Here is a 9930-nt window from a genome sequence, read left to right as displayed (position 1 = left end):
ATTCACGACTATTAAGTAGTCGTAGTTTACCTGCCACAAAATGTTAGTCGGTAAAAATTGAATTTAACAACTACCTATTATTTAGTCGGTAAAATTCAATTTTATCGACTACTTTTCCTACGGTCGGAAATTTCAGTCGTAAAATCACCGTTTTCTTGTAGTGTTATACCCATGACATCCTTATCCCATATAATATATGTATGTGTACATATTATGGTGATTGGAATAAGATTATAACCGCCTATTTCTCTCTTTCCCTCTTTCCCTTTCTCCCTATTTTCATAACAATTTTCAGATTTTATAATTATAAAAAAAAGAAAAAAAAACCCAAAAAGAACCATATTTTGCGCCAGAGACTAATCCTAACAAACTTTTGAGCCAGAGACTAATCCCAACAAACTTTGACCATATATCCCAATTGATTTTTCCTAACTAATTAAACCTTAACAAAAAAAGGAAAAACAAATCGACCGATATTGCCATGGCTAATTCAAGCTCTATGGAATCGAATGACGATCAAGAAAATAACGATTACAGTGATGTTGAAGATCAAACTGATAATTTCGTTGACAAAAGTAAAGGTATTTGTGTTATTTTTGCATTAATTTGGCATTATATGCATAATTATACTACTAGTTACGTATTCTAGTGTTGTTGATTATGAAAACCATTAAAACTTTATATGTTTACTTGCGTGATTATTGTGTGATTATTGGCTTATATATGTTATTATTAATTTCGAGGAAATCAGCAAATGCAGACGCACCAACATCCTGTTTTGATCGGTTTTTAGAGCTTTAAAGGTGTCATAAATTAAAAGAACATAGGGAAACACATAAAAATTGTACAATCTCGCACACAAAGTATTAGTTGTATTGTCTGCCTGCGTTTTGTACAATCTCGTACACAAAGTAAAAGTTGTGAATGTTGATTATATATGTGTACTTGCCTGATTAATTATTGGCTTTATCAGTTGTTGATTATACATGTCTTCAGTTTTTAGTTTACGGTCGACTTGCTAGTATGTAGTTCGTATTATCGTAAAAGAACATGCAAGCTATTACTATTGGGATACGGTTGGCGGTCATGTTGTTATGGATGTTCAGTAGTTCTTTGCCCATGATTTTATGTTGAAGGATTGGAATCGAACGTTTTTGGTCTTATTACCCAAGGTGGACCATCCTGAGAAGATCTCCCAGTATCGACCAATTGGCCTTTGTAATGTCATCTATAAATGTATTGCCAAGTATCTTACTCATCGTCTCCGGGGGGTGATGTCTTCTCTTATTTCGGATACCCAGAATGCGTTTGTGCCTGGGCGACTTATGTCTGATGACTGTTTGTTAGCACATGAGTTGATCACATTTGTCAATAACTTCCAGAACAAGAGGAAATGTTACGCTGCGATTAAGTTAGACATGAATAAGGCCTATGACAGAGTGTTGTGGGATTTCTTGTTTAAAGTTCTTGCGATGTTTGGATTTCCCCCTTACTGGATTCATATTATTAGTCAGTGTGTGTCAACGGTCTCGTACCATGTCTTGGTAAATGGTGAGCCTACTTCTTCTTTTCAACCTCGTTGCGGCTTGCCTCAAGAGGACCCCCCCTTTTCCCTTATATGTTTGTTCTATGCATGAAAGTATTCTCTGCCTTGTTACGACGTGCGGAGCGTCATCATTTGCTTTGTGGAATTTCTGTTTCCAGAACTGCCCCGTCGGTTTCTCATCTTTTCTTTGCGGATGACTCCTTGCTATTCCTTGAAATTTCTCCTATCGCTTGTGGACAGGTTTCGTTGGTTTTGGATCAGTTCGGTCGTCTCTCGGACCAACTTGTGAATTTTCAGAAGTCTTTTGTTAAGTTTAGTCCTAATACCCCGGAGGATTGCCGCGATTACCTTTCCGCTGCTTTGAGGTTAGGTCAGCGGTCTCATTTAGGGAAATATTTGGGGTTCAGGTGGATTTGGGCAGATCAAAATGCTTGGCGTTTTATGACCTGATTGACACGATTGCTCGTCGAATTTCTAATTTTACGTCGTTGTGCCTCTCTGCGGCGGCAAATCTAGTCTTAATTAATTCCGTGCTTGTGGCCTCTATTTCCCATGTTCCTGTCAGTTTTTAAGATACCTCAGACCATCTGTGACAAAATTGATCAGTTATGTCTTCGGTTTCGGGGGCGTTCCTCGGCTTCTTCCTCTGGGATGGCTTTCCGCCCGGCCTCTTTGTTGCATTTACCAAAAGGTATGGGGGGTCTAGGTATTCGACGGATTGGTTGTTTTAATCAAGCGCTTCTTGGAAGGCAGGCTTGGAGGCTCTTGCACTAGCCTCAATTGCTTTTATCTCGCCTCTATCACGCTAAGTATCCTCGGGTTTTAGCTGCTGGGGTTGTGATTCCCCTCCGCCCTTCCTGGGGGTGTCGGGGCGTTATGGCGGGTGCTCAAGTTCTTTCTCAAGGGTTGGTCTGGAAGGTTGGTTCCGGGTCTCGGGTCCGGATCACTCTGGATTCGTGAGTCCCGGATGTTCAGGTTTCTTTTAAACCTTCTGTGCCTGAGTCGGGTGTCCCGACTCTCGTTTCTTCTCTAATTAATATGCATTCTTACGCGTGGGACGTATCGGTAGTCCGGCGGCTGTTTGACGATGTCACGGCCAGTGCTATTTTGGGTCTGGAAAGGCCTCCTACTCATATGGATGATTTTGTGTACTGGAAATTCACGCCATCGGTTTCCTTCTCGGTCAAGTGGGCATATGCTTCTCTTGTGGATAAGGGTGTGTACTCTTCCTCGCATTTGCCCTCTATTCCTGCCAGTTGGTGGAAACATTTATGGGGTCTTCGTATTCTACCAAAGTTCAAGATTTTTGTTTGGAAACTACTTCATAATGCTCTGCCAGTGGCTGCCCTTCTTTGTGATTGCGGTCTTCCAGTGGATCCTCAATGCTCTTTTTGTCATTCATCTCCGGAATCGGTGGCCCACTTATTCAGAGACTGTCCCTGTCTTAGTGCCTGGTGGGATGCTCTCCCGAGGGGTACTCTTGGAGTGGTTCCTAGTCAAACCATGTTTCCCTTATGGTGTGCTGGTATGATTTCAAAATTTACGGCTCCCGCAATGCCTCTCGATTGCCTAGCTCAGTTCTTGGTTGCTCTCTAGTCCTGTTGGGTGGTCCGTAATGATGTTCGTTTCTGTGCCACGCCATTCTCAAAGACTGTCTTGTTTGGGGTTTTTTACTCCTGGTCTGCGAGGCTGAAGGATGTGGTTGGTTTTGGGTTAGCTACGGGTTTTGATCGACCTGTTCCCGGGCCATCGTTAGCAAAGCCGTTGATTTTGTAATACCCCGAAATTTTAAACTCGATTTATTAAAATTAAAAAAAATATTTATCAACTTAATTTCGTTTTTAATTAAATTACGAATAATCGAATTTCGTTATTTTAATCGTTTTTACGAATTATTTTGAACGATAAATTTATAAACGAAAATTTATTTATTTTTCGTTAACGACATTTTTTTATTAAGAATTATTTTAACTAAACATTTCCATTTTTAGTAGCTTCCAAAAATAGCAACAAATTTCAGAAATTTTAGCCTAATCTTGTAAAATGACCGAAATGCCCTAAAGAACAAAACTCCATTTTTCCTTCTCCTTTTTCCTGTTTTTCACGTGAACCAGAAGAGGGAGAAGTTGACTTCTCCTCTCCTTCTTCCCCTCCCTGAAATTGAGCCACGTAAATGGCAAACTTCAAGTTCTCTTTCTCTTCTTCTTCCTTTACAAACCCAACCATCAGAACTGATTCCCTCAACCAAAAATCAAGAACAAAAACTTCAATTTCACTCCCTTCTCCTTCCTGTAATTTCGAACCACCGCAAACACCACCGCAACCACCGGCTACCACCACTGCCACCTCCGTCCAGCACAGCAAACCACCCTAACCACCTTCGCCCCGCGGCACCACCGCACGCACCACCTCCTTCCCTCTCCCTCTTCCTTTCCCCCGCGCGCATCCCCTGCCCCTTCCCCTGCTTCCTCCTCCCTCGCCCCGCCGCACCAACACCACACCACACACCACCAACTCCAGTCACCCTCACCACCTCGCCAACCACCTCCACCATCAATTCCGGCGAACCACCGCCCGAAACCACCTTGAAACACCCTCGAATTTTCCCCTGTTTCGCCCACTTCACGCTTCATTTTCTCGCCCCCTCACCGCTCCGCCACCACCAAACCACAGCCATCACCGTCGCCCTCATCGTCGAGCCACCCCAGCCAACCTCCCTTCCTCCCTCCTCTTTCTCCTCCTCCTCGTGCATCCCTTCTCCCCCTCCCCTGTTTCGTTCGAGCACTGCTCCCAGAAAACCAAAATTTATTTTTGGTTTTGATTCACTTCCCTTAAAACCCACAAATTAAATTGGGCCACACTCATTTGGGCCTTTGGTGAGTTAAATTGAATTACCATTTCAGATTTCCTAATTATTAAATTTCAGATTCTCTAATTATTAATTTTCATGTTTTAATAATCTTCATAATATAATTATTTACTAATAAAATTGATTATTATTTTTCAGATTTAATTATCAATTTTGATAAAATAAATTACTAACTTTATATAATATCTTCATATAAATCGATTTGTGAAATATATAAATATATCTCGATTAAAATCTCGTTTGATAATATTTTCATTAAATTATGAAATTATATTTATTTATAAAATCATTACTTATTAAATTTATTGTTTATAGAATATTGATTTTAAATTATTTATCGATTTAGTACTAATTCAACGATTTAATATTTGTAAGAAATTGGACTCGGAGCTCAGGACGAACGAACCAAGCGAATTCCTTAGCAAAATCGCGGAAGTGAGGTAACGGCTATTGCTAGTACCCGCAATCCCTTTATAAATGTATTACGAAATTATGACGTTATGATTGGATTTATGAATTAAATGTTTTGACATGTTTTATGGATTGTGGGAATGAATTATGATTTGTTTGAATTATTCTTTATAATATGATTTGAATGAGTTTTCTCATAAAATAATGTTTATATGATGCGATGTTTTATGGATCCCAGGATCTAAATGATGTTTTATGAGCTAAATAAGTTATGTTATTTCGAACTGAAATACAAGCCAAGGCTTGGTAAAATTATACAAAACATGATAAATGAAAGTGAAAGACCTGGTTTGTCTGGCGGTATATAAACTACCATCTTCCTATCTACCGGTCATGCATGCACCACGGACACCTGTCCACCCATGGATTACGAGCCCAGGCTCCCATGGTTTATGAGCCCAGGCTCAGGGCCCAGGCCCATGTTACGATGATGAGCCCAGGCTCAGGGCCCAGGCCCAGTGGAGAATTCCTTCACGGTTCGTACTTGCCGACAACTAGCATGTTAAATTGCAAAGTTTATGAATGAAGTGAATATGATGTTTTATTAAATGTTTTACTTATTCTATTCTCCCTGTGTTATTAAATAAAATGAATTGAAATGAATTTACGTTGCTAGAATAGTTCGTTACTGAGTCTTCGGCTCACCGTTTGGTTTTCCATTTTAGGTACTGCGGGGGATGATGGACACGAGTAGTGGCGAGGAGTTTCACTTTATTATCATCCACCTAGTTATGCTTACAGTTTTAATAGTTTAATAGTTTTAATTAAAGACTCTTAGTAAGTTATGTAGTTTCATTTTAATAATATTAACGGATTATTATATATATTTTGGAGTATTTAAAGGCTTATGATTGATGTTTGCCTTGTAATTTCCGAAAAAGAAGTTACGGCAGGTAATGTCCCGACCAATTAGGTTAATTCCGCTGCTAATTATGCTTTAATTATTGAATTAGAGGTCGGGGCGTTACAGTTTGGTATCAAGAGCAAAGGTTCTGGACCATAAGTGCTAAGCCTTACGGGTTTTGGCACGAATAGAATTCATTAGGCTTTAAGTGAAGAATTTTAAGGAATGAGTTAAAAAGAATGTTCTAAAATCTTGCTAAGTTAAAATGAATATGAGTGTGAGTGTAGGAACGGGATCAAAGGGTTTATTTTATATTATTATTTCGTTTCAATCTGATAAGATATGTTATGCAGAATGTCGACCATTGATGCTATCAACGATGTTACCAACGGAGCTCGCAACGAGCATCATGTTCACGATGATAACGACATTACTCACGAGGAGTATGTCCATGTTAATGGCCATGAGGAAAGGATGGAACGATTGGAAAATGTGAGTGCAATGTTGGCCGAATTAGTCCATGATTCTCGGAAAAAGAAAGATGTTAGTGGGAACGAGAGCGCAACGATGTTCAAGAACTTTTCGTCGCTTAACCCACCGTCCTATGATGGCAAGCCCGATCCAGTTGAGTTCGAGGATTGGATAAGTCGCATTGATCAGTTGTTTGAAACCCTGCAATGCCCTGAGAAATGGAGAGTTGATTTCGCAGTGTTCTACTTGACGGGTCAAGCAGGATTATGGTGGAAAGTTAACAAGGAACGAAAGAATGGGTCTGGATTTGGTTGGAACGAGCTACAAAAGTTAATGAGAGACAAGTTTTACCCACCATCCCTGAGGAAACAAAAAGAAGATGAATTTCTACACTTGCAACAAGGAACAATGAGCGTGTTGGAATACGCAAATAAGTTCATGGAGTTGTCAAGGTTTGCACCAGACCTGGTGTCGACAGAGCAGTCCAGGATGAACCGTTTCGAGCGAGGTCTGCACCTTAAGTACCAGGATAGGTTGTCCACTCAGAGGTTTACTTCATACCAGGATATGGTTGATATTGCAGCTAATGTAGAGAGAGTGGTACTGCTTCGAGAAGCGAAGAATGTTGGGTATAAAAGGAGAAATGAAAACCAGAGTCAAGGAGGAGCAAAGAAGCCTAACCAACGCTATCAGGGAAACCAAAGGAGGAACGATGTTGGAAACAAAGGACAAGGTTATCGTGGAAACCAGAATAATATGGCGCAAGAATGTGCCAAATGTGGGAGAAGAGGCCACATCGAGAGTGAATGCCGTGTAGGATCGAACACTTGTTTTCGATGTGGGAGCCATGATCATTACATCAGAGATTGTCCGAAGCAGGTAACCCCAACCTCGAGAGGACCAGTTTCAACTAACAACGATCGTGGTCGGAACAACAACAACACAGGAGGTTCAAACCGCAACCCACCCCGACCACCGCCAGCTGGAAGAGTTTTTGTGATGAGACAGGATGAGGCAGATGAGAATGATAATGTTATCACCGGTACTTTCTCTATCCATTCTTTAGCAGCCCATGTTCTTTTTGATTCTGGAGCTTCACATTCCTTTATTTCTCCATTGTTTGCAAAGTATTTAAATTTGAAACCATGTTGTGACTTTCATGCTATGAGTGTTTCCCTTCCTAGTGGAGAAATTGTGAAATGTAGAACCATGTATAAGGATTGCCCTATTATAATAAAGAAAGTTGAGTTTCGAGCAGACTTAATAGCTTTTGACCTATCTGAATTTGATGTAATCTTGGGAATGAATTGGTTGACTAAGTATGAAGCTAACCTTAATTGTTCGAGGCAAAGTGTGACCCTTATAACGCCAGATGGAGATAGAGTTTCATTCCATAAGCTAGTAAGAAAACCAACGATTCAAATTGTCCATGCTTTGAGAGCACATAAAATAATTGAGAGTGGTTTATCTGGTTATCTGTGTAGTGTTATTGACTTAAATACCTCTGGACCTTCCATTACCGACATACCTGTGGTTTGTGAGTACCCACATGTTTTTCCAGAAGAAATACCTAGTATGCCCCCACCAAGAGAATTAGATTTCAGCATTGAATTAATTCCGGGATCCACCCCTATTTCTAAGGCACCATATAGAATGGCACCAGCTGAGTTACAAGAATTAAAGAAACAATTAGATGAGTTACTTGAAAAAGGATATATTCGACCTAGTGTTTCACCTTGGGGAGCCCCTGTCTTGTTTGTGAAGAAAAAGGACGGAACTATGAGGCTATGCATAGATTATCGAGAGTTAAACAAGATTACCATTAAGAATAAGTATCCCTTACCCCGTATTGATGATTTGTTTGACCAACTTCGAGGTGCAAAAGTGTTTTCTAAGATTGATTTGAGGTCAGGTTACCATCAACTTCGAATTAAACCCGAGGATATTCCAAAGACAGCCTTTAGAACTAGATATGGTCACTATGAGTTTGTTGTGATGCCTTTTGGATTAACTAATGCGCCAGCTGTATTTATGGATTTGATGAACCGTATTTTTAAACCATACCTTGATAAGTTTGTAGTTGTTTTCATTGATGATATTTTGATATATTCTAAGAGTAATGAGGAACACGAAGAGCATCCGAGAAAAGTGTTAGATATGTTGATTGAAAACCAGTTATATGCTAAGTTGTCGAAATGTGAATTCTGGCTTAAGGAAATATCATTTTTAGGACATATTATCTCTGAGAAAGGTGTATCTGTTGATCCTGAGAAAATAAAAGCAATTGTGGAATGGCCTAGACCAACTAATGTACCCGAAGTACGGAGTTTTATGGGTTTAGCTGGATACTATCGAAGATTTGTTCAAGATTTCTCAAGGGTTGCCTTACCCATAACCCGATTAGTTAGAAAGAATACCAAATTCGTGTGGAATGATGATTGTGAATGTGCATTTCAAGAACTTAAGAAACGTCTCACCACCGCCCCTATTCTTACCCTTCCATCTGGAACCGACGGATTTGTAATCTATAGTGATGCTTCCAAGAATGGGTTAGGATGTGTCTTGATGCAAAACGAAAAAGTTATAGCTTATGCTTCACGCCAACTCAAAGTCCATGAACAAAACTACCCTACCCATGACCTTGAACTTGCAGCTGTTGTTTTCGCCCTTAAGATTTGGAGACATTATTTGTATGGAGTTTCGTGTCAAATTTTCACCGACCATAAGAGTCTTAAGTATATTTTCACCCAAGAAGAACTCAATATGAGGCAACGTAGGTGGTTAGAACTTCTTAAAGATTATGACCTTGATATTCAATACCATCCCGGAAAGGCTAACGTTGTTGCAGATGCATTAAGTCGGAAGTCTCACCTAAATTCTATCCTAACTTTTTCCCGAGTCAACCGAGATGATCTACAAAAGATGGAAATTGAGTTTATCAAAGGAAATGCTTGCTTGAATGTGTTGGTAATGAAGACAACTTTGATTGATGAGATTAAGGAAGCGCAATGTAAGGACTTGCAATTAGAAAGAATAAGGAGTGAAGTGGAAAATGGGAAGTCACCTGGTTTTGTCATTCAAGAGGATGGCACGTTAAGGTTTAAGGGAAGATTATGTGTGCCTAATGATGAGAAGTTGAAAAAGAGAATCTTAGAAGAAGCTCATAGTTCACCATACTCGATTCACCCTGGAGGAAATAAGATGTATAAGGATTTAAGGCAAGTGTATTGGTGGAGCAACATGAAGCAAGAAGTGGCAGAGTATGTGGCTAAATGTTTGACATGTCAGAGAATCAAGATCGAGCATCAAAGACCAGCAGGTTTGTTGCAACCTCTGGATGTGCCAGAATGGAAATGGGATTCAGTTTCAATGGATTTTATCATAGGATTACCAAGATCAACCAAGGGAATGAATGCTATTTGGGTCATTGTTGATCGACTAACAAAGTCAGCGCATTTCTTAGCCATGAAGAACAATTCGAGTTTGGATCAACTTGCTGAACTATATGTGAACACCATTGTGCGGTTGCATGGAGTGCCTAGTTCGATCGTTTCTGATCGTGATACGAGGTATCAATCAACCTATTGGAAAGAATTGCAGAAAGCTCTTGGGACGAAACTTAACTTCAGTACCGCATTTCACCCAACGACTGATGGACAAACAGAACGTACCAATCAAATTGTCGAGGATATGTTGAGAGCATGTATTTTGGATTTTCAAGGAACATGG

At 40.0% G+C, this 9930-nt stretch overlaps 1 long non-coding RNA gene across 1 annotated transcript; it reads left to right on the top strand.

The window, feature by feature from the left end:
* The first annotated feature begins 357 nt into the window (after positions 1 to 357).
* LOC130467109 (uncharacterized) lies at positions 358 to 5840 on the top strand. The gene is made up of 3 exons (XR_008927273.1): positions 358 to 581; positions 4791 to 4855; positions 5552 to 5840. It is a non-coding gene; the product is annotated as an uncharacterized lncRNA (long non-coding RNA).
* The last annotated feature ends 4090 nt before the right edge of the window (positions 5841 to 9930 follow it).

Source organism: Spinacia oleracea, chromosome 2 (assembly GCF_020520425.1).
Source record: "Spinacia oleracea cultivar Varoflay chromosome 2, BTI_SOV_V1, whole genome shotgun sequence".
NCBI lineage: Eukaryota > Viridiplantae > Streptophyta > Magnoliopsida > Caryophyllales > Amaranthaceae > Spinacia > Spinacia oleracea.
This window is presented reverse-complemented; position numbering and strand designations above follow the sequence as displayed.